The 14,087-nt window shown below is 37.7% G+C and overlaps 2 long non-coding RNA genes across 5 annotated transcripts; one reads left to right on the top strand and one right to left on the bottom strand.

Moving 5' to 3' along the window:
- Positions 1-3,408: 3,408 nt before the first annotated feature.
- Positions 3,409-6,621, bottom strand: LOC137173151 (uncharacterized). Its single transcript, XR_010925111.1, has 2 exons — positions 6,011-6,621; positions 3,409-5,698 (listed from the first exon to the last, which is right to left on the bottom strand). It is a non-coding gene; the product is annotated as an uncharacterized lncRNA (long non-coding RNA).
- A 419-nt stretch (positions 6,622-7,040) lies between these two features.
- On the top strand, positions 7,041-12,820 carry LOC137173575 (uncharacterized). Of its 4 annotated transcripts, XR_010925207.1 has the most exons (7): positions 7,041-7,240; positions 8,326-8,816; positions 9,051-9,105; positions 10,303-10,368; positions 10,501-10,597; positions 11,123-11,228; positions 11,419-12,820. It is a non-coding gene; the product is annotated as an uncharacterized lncRNA (long non-coding RNA). The 4 variants fall into 4 exon arrangements; XR_010925205.1 differs by having other exon boundaries at positions 7,041-8,816; XR_010925208.1 differs by lacking the exon at positions 10,303-10,368 and adding an exon at positions 9,661-10,250 and having other exon boundaries at positions 7,041-8,816; positions 9,051-9,158.
- Positions 12,821-14,087: the final 1,267 nt, after the last annotated feature.

The following is a 14,087-nucleotide window of genomic DNA, read 5'->3' as shown; positions in this document are numbered from 1 at the left end:
CTTAAATCAATTTATTGGCCAAAACATGTAAAATGATGCTCCAGCGGAGGACGTCTTCCCTAACCAATCAACAACCAGAATACAATATTGACATTGCGTTGGTCCAATTAGTTTCCAGATTTCATCTTCAACTCTCTGCCACTGTATGCGGTACAGTGGTAGATTCATACAGTAGCATATCAGAAAGGGAATTATAATGTGCAAATTGTGAACTACTTTTAAACACGTCACTAAAAAATTACATTTTATTTAGGCCTTTTCAACAGAGTCCAAATTTCCTGTTTTCAGATTTATGTTTCCCTTTTTTTTTTATCAAGCAGTAGATAGCTACTTGCATTAGCCAACACAACAGTTAGCTCGTTGTAGCAGCCCTGAAGGACTGTTAAGCTAACGGCAAGAATAGATTCCAGCTGTCTGAGCTGGACCCACGGCGGGACTAACCCGTGAAATAAACCAGGCATGCACATGGCGTGTCACATCGGCGGGGTTTAGTACCTGCTACACTAGCTCTGTCTACGTCCCTGCATGCATATTGAGTTTTGCCAAGTGATAATGCAGTTGGTTATGCAGGGTTTGGAAGTGTAGCCTATATGAACTGGCACAGTACTGGTAACAGTTTGAACATGTCAGCTTTGTAGGATATGTTTTGTATGTCTTGCATATAGATAAGAATGTGTAAGTCATGTATTTGATACATGCATTAATACTTTTTGATGTGAACCTTCACTTTTAGATCTGTGAATGTTTTTAGTGTTCAGTCTTTCTAGTGTTCAGCACTGATCTGAACCTGTATCACATTATGAGCCTTGTGGTACATTATTTCTGTATACTAAGAAAATACATAGGAAACACTTGTAAATCCTGTGATATGTTTTTTTTTGATGAGAACATAAATCTGAAGTTAAAGTTAACTTTGTTGGTAAAATGACACATTTTAAACCACTCCAGGGCTAAAAAGACCACTTCTTTGTTCAGAAACAATATGTGCTAAATGTCTTTAAAGAAGCAGCTTTTTCTCACTCAGTGTTTTTGAATGCAAATTGTTTTATATGCCATTCAGTGAATGGCATATAATGATATAGTTTGTTGTAGATTCCATGTTACCTTCTGTTTGAATATGGGTTGCTATAATTTGACAGGTTATGCTGTGAATTATGTTGGTGGTTGGTGTTTTAAAATCTTGTTCTAAGTGCCCCTTTTTAACTTTTGGATCCGCCCCTCTAAAGGTCTCCGCACTGCCCTGCATTTGAACATAAGAACATAACATAACTTGAACATAAGAAAGTAGAGAGAAATAGCCAACTAGTGTAAAATAACATGATGCTGTGGGTTGGTTTTCCTCCTGTCCTCCCTAATTTTTTGAGTCACCAGCCACCACTGAGTAAATGGTACACCTAGAGGAGTTCAAAAGATATATTTCTACTAGTTAAGTGTAGCTTTGAGGTGCTTTAATAAATGGGAAATGCTTTTGAAATTTCAAAGGTACTATAGCTATCTGTATTCTAGAGTAATATATGCACATAATGTACATCTTTAATCTTGTTGTTATGGTTAATTGAAATTATAGTGTCTATTATGAAAAATTTTATTAATCTAAGAAAGGGGAAGACTTTGCTTTTAAGCAAGTGTAAAAGGGACTTTACTATTAAACGTCCTATGTGTAAGGTTTAGGGGGATCAATTGACAGAAATACTAGCAGAAATGGAATGTAATATTCGTAAGCATGTTTTAATTAGTGTATAATCACTTGAAAATAACAATAGATGTGTTTTCATTACCTTAAAATGAACCCTTTATATCTACATAGGGTGCATGTCCTCTTCCATGGAGCCCACCGCTATGTTTCTACAGTAGCCCAGAATGGACAAACCAAATACTGGCTTTAAAGAGGGTGTTTTTCACAAGTTTCGTGGCCACCGCAGGATCTCCTACATGCTTGGAAGGGGAGGGGGAGGGGAGGAGTTATCAGTTGGTTGCAATCTCCAACCTCACCATTAGATGACACTAAATCTTACACACTGTTCCTTTAACTACCCTGAAATCAGCAACTGTATATTGACTCTTACAGGAGACTCACACCCGAGCAACTGCCAAAGGAGTGTTGATTCTGACTCTGGCTATGGTTCAATCTTTGCAGTGGTCTGCAGCTGCAGCTGATCGTTTGCCTCACTTCAGGTCAACAATTCCCCCATGACCAACTCGTCTATCCATGACATATCGAAATTGAATGGCCAGATTAGTGAAGTATCAAAGTATTCAGATCTAATGGGAAGACTGCCATGAGTGCTGAGTGTTCCTTGCATAACTGGAAACTATACACTGGTTTGAAACATGCATAGAAGAAAGATACGCAACTTTTGTAAAACAGGGTAATTTACACAAAAAGTCTGTTTTGAGTTAATTATATGAGTGCATGTGACTGATAACATAAATTATGAGAAATCCTGCTTCTTTATTATTAATGCAGGCTATCCACGTCCGTGAACAACCATTTTCCAACACTACAATTACTACTTATTTAATAAATGCTGAATGTGTTCCATTATACATCACATACTGGATACACCCCTACCCTCAAATGTCCCCATAGGCCTCCTCCATGCAGGATGAGACTGTCCTCTGCTGGTCAGTGTTGCCAGTGCCTCTGGGTGACGTCAATTACGAGTAGCCTATTATCTGCTACTGTATTCTCCCAAGCTTTATACTACAAGCTTCAGTCACTGAATTAATAATTTTTTGAATTTGTTTCAAGGGACATATATATATATATATATATATATATATATATATATATATATATATATATGTATACAGTATGAGGAAGAAGTTTTAGGGGAGTTTATGGAGCTCAGTCATGATGTTTCTTGTTTCTTTGCACTTTAAAGCTTAGTAATGGTAGTTGCTTTCAATGATCAAAAGTTTGAGTCTACATTAGAGCCAGGGCATGTCGCCCGCAGGTCTGGAGGGTCATTATTGACTTTTCCATCAGTCTGCATCACCCTCTAACCTCTGAGGATGACAGCTCATTGTCGTACAGGGGCTTTTTTTAAACTTGTGGTTGTTGTTGGTCTTATAAATGAGCAGCCCACAGTCTGGTGTTGAAATGTGCAAATTCGATGGAAAGGGGCCGGAGGCTATAGTTAATGCAATCGGCACACTGCAGGGTGAGGGGGTGTGATGGTGGCTGGTCCCTGCAGAGATTTGATGCTGTGGCCCCGTGTATATAAAGTGCATAGCTGTGAACCTCTGAAGTTTGGTGTTAAAGTGATGAATATGCTGTTTTGATGGTGGAGAAAACTGAAGAAAACACTGTCTATGAGACATGTGTGAGCATTGACATATAAATATACAACATGACTGCATGGAAACACACAAGCGTTTTTTCTTTTTTTTTTTTTCCTCAAGGGCCCATGAAGGCACTTGTCTAATTTGCACCTGCTTACCCCATGGAGACATCCATTTAGTACTATAGTGCATATTATCCTTACAAGTTTTAATTTTTCTCCCAGGAATCATGACTCAATCATCACAAATCAGTAGTCAATAAACTTAATTGCAGTCCACCTATTTTATTACATAGAGAGGCTTGTGGGAGAACCTTGCAGCAGTTCTCCCAGCTGGTCCCCATGTAAGCGTCTTATGCCAGTGCTTGAAGGGTTACAAAGGTATGGACTGGAATACAAATAAACCTTGCACAGCATGCTTTGAATTAAATCTGGTGCATGCTTAAAGTAATTGATTAATTAATTTTATAGTCTAGCAATTACACTGTTCAACCTCTTCACACTCTGCAGAGTGCCAGCTGCAAATTGCAATCTATAAACTAATCTACAGTATAGAAAATATATATTACTCTAATATGGTCTACTGCACATTATTTGTTTGTGTTCTGCAGTACAAATGGTGTTTCTCCAGTAGGGGGAGATGGTGACCTGGCACTCGCGGTACAGGGATCCGGAAGGATCAGTTACAGGATAGACCAGGGATCTCTTTAATTCTTAATCACAGATTCTAGTTTGTGTTGAGGTATATAGCTCATGAGGGAGATGATTATGTCTACTTGTTCTTCTTTATGTGAAGATGGAGTAAACTGAACTGAAAGTGAACTGTAGAGGTCTATAGTTCTGCTGCAGGTGTATCTGAATTTGCTCAGACTTTAGAAGATGAAATAATTATTCCTGGTGGAGAATCAACACAGTAATTAATACACATCATTACACACATTACAAGTAAATAATATCAAAACAGTGGATGGTAAAAGTTCACCAGTAGAGAATAATACATAATCAACATTGTGCCTTCTTTTATAATTATTTTCCCCCCCAGAGGAGATACTTATGGTTTTCTTACATGGACAGTGATATGTAACTATTTGTATGTATGCAATTAAGGATGGAACAATGTTGTTTTGACTGAATTAGTAGTACATGTGAATAAGGAAGTAAAACGTATCCACTTTAATTTAGGTTGTGTTGTATAAGTTAAGTTGAAGTTGAAGTCATCAGTTACATTATGTGTATGTGTACCAACAACTGACCGCTCGCTGAGCCCCCCTTGTTGATATGCCAAGCTTTCAAGCTTTCCGTTCTGCACATATGCAGTTTATAATGATGGATGGTGGCAGATATGCTATTCATAGTCATTTCTGAAACAATGGGTCTTTGATTAGAGGTAGACAAATGCAGGCCGTTCATTTCCGTTCACTGCCGTTCGCGTTGTTGATTTTATCGGCTGAAATTAAATGTTACAAACAGATTTTATCAGATTTAGCTTGCTAGCAAATTAAACGTTAGCTTCAAAAACTGATTGAAAAAGCTCCTGCACACTGTCTGTCATTACTGCTGGAATATTTATTAGTTTACGAAACCAACCCAAACGTCATTAACTAATAAATATTCCAACAGTAAGCGAGACAGTGTGCAGGAGTGCTTTCATTTTGAATTAAGACGAGAACTCTATAAAGGGCTCTTAAATATGCATTTGAGGGCTACAAACATGCTAGTGAAGACTAGAAGGCTAAAGCTGCTATTTACTTAAATGTAACAAGAGGACAGGCTTTCAGGATGAGTACTAACCAATGTGTTTGGTGAATGTAACACTATATATCGACTGTAACACTATACTGATTGAATAATGATTTTGGCTGGGTTTGACCTCCAAATCTGACAGAGCCGCTAATGATAGCCTGATATAGTAGCACTGAGGACGAACTCCCACACATAATAATAATACTAACAATAATAATAAATTTATTTAGTACAGCAACTACAGAAATAAAATTCACAAAGTGCTTCACAAGAGTAGAAGTTAAAAATAAGACCATAAAACATACAAACAAACAAAAACATAAGCCACAAGTTAAAGTTAACATATAAACAAAACACAGGCAACAGGGTATCCCAAAAGAAACACACAAACGAGCAGTCATTAGACATCTTAAGGTGAGACAAAGGCCAATTTGAAAAGATGGGTCTTCAGTTGCTTTTTAAAGGCTTCTACAGAGACCGCAGACCATATGTCTAAAGGAAGAGACTTCCACAGTGTTGGAGCCACTACTTCAAAGGCATGATCACCTTTTGTTTTCAGTCAAGAGTGAGGAGCAACCAGTAAGCCCTGGTCAGAAGACCTAAGTTACCTACTGGCGATATAGGGATGGAGGAGGTCATAGATGTACTCAGGTGCTTGTCCATGCAGGGCTCTATATGTGAAAACAAGACTGTGAATACTGCACAGTGGCTTTGCAAGACATGACCAGGGCTTATTTCAATTTTACCTCACAAAATAATATAGTATGAAACACTCTTTGGCCTTAAAGTAACGCTGGGTTAATTGTTATACTGTTGGCTAACTGGACATGTTAAGCTGGGCAGACACTGTCTGTTAACACAATCTCCTACGTTGTGTTAACTCTCACTACGTTTTAATCATGCCTTTCTGCACAACCAGAACCTGAAACTTTTATGCTCACACTGTACGGATCATTGGATGGGTGTCGTGCCAGGGTACTTACCCTCTGATAGGAAGTGTGCCCCTGGCCTCGGGAGCGTGCATGCTACATCACTACGCTTTGATTTCACCTAAGCAGATGAAAAATAGCAACATGTGGATTGTTTATTCAATCATTTCAGTATTGTAGTTTTATCAACAAGGTTTAGCAAAGTAACACATGGCTCATCTTTCAATATAAATGCTTTTATTCTTCTGTACGTGTTATCAAACTTCATATTATTCATTGCACTGAACTGTGAATGTCTACTGAAAAACCAAGGCAATCATATCTTTTTCCTCCTATAATCTGACAATGTTATAATGTACCATGTAGTCGATTATTTAGTCACTCTATATTACTGTTTGGAAGCTAGATCCAAACATGCTGTGATTCAACCTTTTGTAAGGAATTTGTTCATTCAAATACATGTTTGATACTGTAAAGTCAAGATCACTGTAATCATTTTAACACATTGCTCGCCTCAATTCTTGCCTACAGATTATACCTACATATTATACCTAATAACCTCAGTGAATATGGAGATGTTTCCTCTTTCCTAGCAAAAGTTATAGGGGGATATACATTCTTGCAGTCCAAAGCGTTGTCTGTCGGTATATGTAGTCCCCTCCAACAATCCATCTCCAGGACACGTGATTCCTTTGTCATCAGTAATGCAAATTAGGTGAGGTCAGGGGTTAGGATTAATTGAGGTTGCAAGTCAATAAACGTATTGTCAGCATTTCAGAGGAATCGGCTAATTTGATTTGACCATTAACTAAAACATGGTAAGAGAATGGATCTGCGGGATTATGAGCAGATAGTTAAGTATAAACTGAAAAGTGAATGTCTAGTGCATTTCACAAAAAGAGGGGCTGATGAGGCAAGTACTTTTTTTGTTGACTTTCATGTCAGCCCTACTGGGGCACACTGTGACCAGACCAAAGCAAAAGAAACCATATCCAGGAGATTTTACCAGCCAGGAACATCAGTAGACATCAACAAGTGGGTAAGTCAGCACTACATACAAACTGTACATTCTATGATAAGCATTTCTCATTTCATGGACAAAACCATTTCTCTGGAACTTCTTTTCTATATCCTTCAAAATGATTTATAAAAACTTTACCATACTATATATTTAGCATGTGTTTATTAATAAATTGCCATCTTTACACAACGTGTCATCAGGTTTCCCAATGCTCAGCACGTCAGGCCAGTACTGTATTGAAACAGAATATACTCCCATAAAAGGTGAGTTCATCCAAACACAGTAAAAAGCTTTCTTTTTAAAAAAGTGTGTAAAAGGTATATGACTTAAAGAAAATATGTGTTTGATGAAAAAAAAAGTTGTAAAATAGATGCTGTGAATTTTATACCAATAATATTTATATCAAGAATATTTTGATTGTTCAGAAACAGTATAAATTAAGCAGTGCCTGGAAGAAAACTATTTTAGTGTGAAAATCTTTTACTATATAAGATTTCTCAGCTATTTGAATTGGTGGGGATGGACCATTGGGAAACTAATGGAAACCAAGAATGGACATCAATACATATGCGTGATGATCGAGAATTTCACAAAATGGCCACAGGCTTACCCTTTAATGTCAAAGGCGGCCAAGGAAGTGACACAATGCATAATTGAATTTGTCCATCAGTTTTAAGCCTCCAAGAGATTCTTACTGACCAGGAGAAAGAATTTGTCAATGCTGTAAGTACTTCAGTCCTAGGCAGAAATTGTGTCTGGACATCAGTACATATGCGTGATGGTCGACTATTTGACAAAACGGCCACAGGCTTACCCTTTAATGTCAAAGGCGGCCAAGGAAGTGACACAATGCATAATTAAATTTGTCCATCAAGTTTGAAGCCCCCAAAAGATTCTTACTGGCCAGGGGAAAGAATTTGTCAATGCCATAAGCACTTCAGTCAGAAATTGTCTACATGTTGTTGATATATTAAATATTACTTTAGAAATATCTGTTTCAATTCAGATAGCACCTCATTTTGGTTCTGACATCTTGTTTATTTTGTTCTTGTAATATTTTTATAACTTCTTGTTGTACATGCAATTAGTGTATTTCTTCAAACAATTTTCCCTAATGGTTGCAGATCAACAAGAGAATGTGTGAAATTCTCAACATCTAAAGAAGCCTCTGCTTGCTCCACCATCCACAAAGAATGGCTTGGTCTATCTATCTATCTATCTATCTATCTATCTATCTATTTATCTATCTATCTGTCTATCAGTCCATCTATAGTAATAAGAGACATGCAAAACTCACCTTCGTGTGAGGTTTTAATTTTAACAGCAAATAATGTCTTTTTGTTCAAAGTTTGACAACACCGTGGAGGACATAGTAGGACAGGAAGATTTGGACATTTAGTGACAACAGGAGCTAATGGAACTTGTCAAAGCCAATCTTGTCAAGGGACAAGAAAAAACAAGGGGCAAAATAAAGTCAAGTGACAAAACATCAGACTTCAAAGTCAGGGACAAAGTTTGAAGACAGAACATAGGGAGCCAACAGAGAAGGGGGGGTGGGGGGGTGTTGGAAGCCAGATTTTAAAGACCATTTATTGTTATGGCAATCCAGGGTAAAAGCACCGATCTCCAGGATGAGAATGGGGAAATCTTCCACAAAATTAACCAATAAAGTTGATCATAGAGGACATATCCAGAGTGCCACACCGAGGTGTTAAAAAGTAAGGGAAAGCTTCACTGGTTGCTCCACCATCTTCATCTCCATCGCAACCAGCAGCCCCACCACCATCATCATCCCCACTATGTTCTCCAGCCCCAACCCTCAAGCTGTTCCAGAGAAATGTACGATTTCTTTTTAATTTTAATCAAAGAGATGTCGATTTCCAAGCACATTGTTCTCATAATTATCTCTCTATCACCCTTAATGATTTACATGAGACCTTGACTGTATATATGTTGTGGACAATGTGGTCACAATAATGTATGTAGTGAGGCATTAGATAGGAGATTTGTTGATGCATTTTAATTGCCACTTAGTTTTTCCACATTAATTTACTAGATTTTTTGCTTGGGCAGGAAAGGTTGTCCATGTCCTCCTCTCTAAGGTCCTAATATGGAGTTGGTAAGTGAGGTACAATGATCTTATTTAAACATGATGTGCGTTTTTGGAGAATACATGTATAGGTTTATGTCAGAGTCTGCTCTCCCCCTCACCTGTTGCTGTGGGAATCATCCAATCATCCAATCATTCAGTCTCACTCTCTGCTCTGCCACACCCCTCATTAGTTCAACCACCTTCACCTAGCGCTCCCACCTGCTCATCATCTGCAATCAGCCAGTATATAAGCTGCCTCGGCCCACTCCCTCCTTGTCAGATTGTCTACGCTACTATGCTCAGTCATCTTGCTCTCTTCACCGGACTGCCTTCCTGGTTTCTGATCAGCTTGTCTTCGACCATCGCCCCTCGTCTCTGCCCCGGTAAACCCACCGGCCTTCTGTCCCTGACTCTGAGTTCTGCCTGCCTGTTCCCTGGTCTTTGTCCGCTGTGGGAGTGGAAGATCGGGGTTCAAAAACTGTGTTTCTCCGACCGTGCTAATATTGCCTTGACATCGTGTGAAATAAAGACTGCAAAGTTTATACCCGTGTCATTTGTGCTGCTATTGGGTCCAACCTATACCCGTTACAGGTTAAACTATTGTATATCAGCTATAGAGCTATCAATGTATTTTTTCTGGAAAACAATATCATAATCTGTTGTTTAACCCCTTAACATCCACCCTTTTTATAGAATTTTCTCCTATTTGGCATACTCAAATGGAAAAGCTTATAACAGAAGAACTGTAAGGCCACGGTGCATGTATTAGGCTTCATTTGACAAGTGATATCTTCTAGTTTCACGAAATGTGCTTGTTTAGCATGTGGATAAAACATTAACAAAACTACATCAGTTCAAATAAAGCTCCAAAAAGTGTTTTTGGTCCTCGTCTATAATGAGTCACATTTGAATAACAATAATTAGGACATGCTTTATGCCAGAACTATGCAGAACACCACATGCCTTCTACATCTTTTCAACCCGTATAAAATTCCAGGCCTCTAGGTCTAACCTTATGGGAGCGAGGGAGTTTTTAGTTAGTGGTGTCACTGTTGTCCTTGAACCTCTCCAATCATCTCCAATTGGCCAAATTGTGCCAATTGCTTTGACTCATTACTGTGTGATGCCACCGCTTACAACTGGCTTAAGCGGGTTGCCGGTGACCCGGTGGATGTTAAAGGGTTAAAATTTCATCACAGTCACATTCCAACAACCTTTTTTGCTCAATTTTAGATTAAAAACTTGGAGTACAAAATCATGGTGGAAATTATAAATGAGCATCATCACTGGACAGTAGCGGTAAAATTATACGCATAAAACATCATATAAATCTGCAACTGTATTATGTCACAGTAGAAACATGCAGTGCATATGGTTCCTAATACACTTGAGTGAGTAAAAAAATAACGTGTAATTTTTTTCATGGAAAAGTTATGTAGGTCATTTACCCACAAGAAAAGAAGTCCCTATTCCTGGATCCACTGGGGGAGTCTAAGAAAGACATCAAAAGATGTTTGGAAACAACAAGGTAAGGATAGCTGTTAAAATTAAACATTATTAACATTTCAACGTGTAATTAAGTATGTCCACTGTCAGTTGAAAACTGACATTGAAGTTTTTGTTATATATAAAAAACTTGTATGTCCCAGCGGCATTGACCCCTGCAACACATAATATTTTATTAATATTATAATGTCTTTCTTCAGGGCATTCATGCCAAACAAGGGATGCAATGTCTCAAGGTGGACATGTGACACAGACCCACATCACAAACAATTTGATGGCTCCTTATGTGGAGTCTTTGCCTTGAAAGTGCTTTTACTATTCAGAGCAGTGTCCTCACCCTCACATTACTCTATTATGCCACTATTGTTCAGTTTATAATGTTACCCAAAACAAAGACCATAATATGTTTTTTACACAACCAATGACTGTAACAAAGAAGTTATTCACTGACAGCAGTTTTGTGTCTTTGTATGGTGATATGTAGGTTCTTTGTTACAGGTACAGATTTGGAACCTCTTTAATGTAATCATCTTAAAATGTCTGTCAGTTTGCAGAACAAAAGGAGACAGTAGGTTTTCCTGCTACAGAAGATCATCACAGTCATCACCAAACAGCAGCAAATCGCCATCACTCTCCTCCTAAAGACTGGAACTGTAAGTAATATGCTATCAGGGGATGTTTGGGCAATCTAAAGAATTGTTCTTACAATTGCTGTAAAAACATACAATGCGGTTGTCATAGTTATTCTAAAGTTACCCAAATAGTATGACAATGTGGATACATGACAAGAGAATAAGCAGGCATACTCTGTTTCTTTTTTCTTTTTTCTTTTTTCTTTAACAGATGACCTGACAGACACGTCGCTTCTGTGAGGAAGAGGAGCATGAGATGAACTTAAATTGGATAACTAAATCACTTACACAACTTATAAATATGAAATGAAATATGTTCTGTCATAAAGTTATTAAGAATTCCTCTTGTAGAGTTATGATGGATTTTTCTATTTTACTAAGGACTAACATTTTAATATTATTTTATCTCTATGTGACATATATTAAAAAGATAACATCAATAACACAAGAATGAAAACATGCAGCTTCTTACTGAAAACATCTTATCTTAAACTCAAACTCTTTGTTTTCTAGAGTCAGAGTCAGATCTGTTTGTGGTGGTTCCACCATATGTGCGTTCGAGGCCCATCAGCAGTAGAGGCTTTCATTTGTTCTGCTTGTGTCACTGTAGAGGCATCATCTGAGCGTTATAGACTGATACGTTTTGTGGCAGCTTGAAAATGCAGTGTGAGAACTTGATGCTGTATTTCTACTGCTTCCACACCTGTTTATGTCCAGTGCATCTGCTTCTTATGTGCATATGTGCATGTGCCTTAAGAGAGTCCTTTTTGAAATGTTATTATTATTTATTTTACTTTTTATTATGTTATTTTTTTATTTATTTAATTTTCTCATTTTATTATTATATAATAGTCACTGTTTTTATACATTACCACTACAGCAGGTTAGGTTTATTATTAGTAATATACATGTCATTATCATTATTCAACTTGTATATATATTTAAGTTGATGTACAATTGACCTTTTTTCTAGTACATTTGCGTGTATCTGTATACATATGTGTATTTTTTTCCTTTTCCTTTCTTTTAAATCTATTTGCACAAATGGAAATGCTTATGTATCATGTAACATATTACATATTGCAATTGCATCAACTTTCAATAAAACAAATCTTTACAAAAACAAAAATGCAGTGTGAGAGAATGTGTATCCCCCTATAACCTTTGCTATATCACCATATTCACCAAAGGCATTAGGCATGACCTGATATACAAAAGAAAACATTTGATGGTAGGGCAGAGTCTGTGCATTACAGAGGGGGTTACATGTTTTGGTAGACTGCATGTCCAGCCTGTTAGGCAAAGTACCTTAATGGCTTTGTGTTATGAAAAGTGCTATATAAGTGCAATACATTATTATGATGATAATTATTAGGATTATTATTATTTCCCTTTAAGGAGTTTACAATATCCTAAGGAAGGCTATCATTTGCAGTGGAAAAGTGGATTACAGGAACAAAATATTGTTTACAATGCTGCATTCAGTTAAATGTACATTTCAAGTCAAGTAGATGTAACTGAGTGATCGATGATGAGTAAAATGATTAAAGTGATCTTGATTTTACAGTAGCAAATGTGTATTTGAATGAACAAATTCCTTACAAAAGGTTGAATCACAGCATGTTTGGATCTAGCCTCTAAGCAGTACAGAACGACTAAATAATTGACTACATGGTGCATTATAACATTGTTAGATTATAGGAGCAAAAAGATATGATTGCCTTGGTTCGATAACACGTACAGATGAATAGAAGCATTTATTTTGATAGATGAGCCATGTGTTACTTTGCAAAACCTCACTGATAAAATTACAGTACTAAAATGATGAATTAAACAATCCACATGTTGCTATTTTTCATTTGCTGAAGTGGAACCAAAGTGTAGTAATGCAGCATGCATGCTACCACGGCCAGGGGCACACTTCCTATCAGAGGGTAAGTACCCTGGCACGAAAACTGTCATGATGTGCTTGCTCACACTAAACATAAACATGGAACCCTCAGTCGGTTTTGTCCAGTCACATTCCAATACAGTCACATTCCTCAGAGCGCCTCCATAGCCAAATGGTTAGTGCACATGCCACATAACTGCAACATCCCTGGTTTGATTCCAGCCAGAGACCTTTGATACATGTCAACACAACATGTCAAATACTGCTCTAAGGATATTAACACAAGCTAACTACAGTTTATAACACATCTCTTGACCACCGCCATGTGCGAAATCTGGACTGTGGAACTGCTCAAACTGCAAGACAACTGACTAAAATGTCTGACATGCCAGAAATCCATCTGATTGCTTGACAGCCAAGGCGCTCAGGCAATTAATCAGGCATTGTGACCCTCTTCAAACTGCAAATCAAACAACGGGAAGTCTCAAAAAATTTGGCCTGGTTCTAAAATTAGCCTGGGGAGTTTATATGTCTGTCCGGTTTTAATGTTTGCAGTTTACGGTAGATTTTAAGCCAGCTGAGGAGGAGGAATAAAGCTTGTCCCGTGACATTTGACTCAGACTCTATAAAACCGACATGGAGATACACCAGCAGGCCACCAGGCAACTTCCATGTGGTCCCAATAGCCGCTCCACCTTTGATTTAAGTCATTTCTTACACCTTTGCTCTTTTGAAGAATGAAGAAAAATACACAATCATCCAAACTGTCTGATTAGTTGCATGCACACTGCTTCAACATGCAGAAAAATCCAAAGCTTGGTGGGCCTCCCATGCATAGATGCGATTGCTTTGCTATGATTGGATAATTGCTGTTTGGGGGAGGGATTTATTAAACAGTATATAACCGAATGAGTCTGCATTATACTTAAAAGAGAGCCTGCTGACAAGTATTGATTGGTTCGTTTTTTTTGTCCCTCTTCTTATTTTCA

The sequence above is a fragment of the Thunnus thynnus genome, chromosome 21 (genome assembly GCF_963924715.1).
Source record: "Thunnus thynnus chromosome 21, fThuThy2.1, whole genome shotgun sequence".
Taxonomy (NCBI): Eukaryota; Metazoa; Chordata; class Actinopteri; order Scombriformes; family Scombridae; genus Thunnus; species Thunnus thynnus.
Note: the sequence above shows the minus strand (reverse complement) of the source record. Positions and strands in the feature narration are given on the sequence as shown.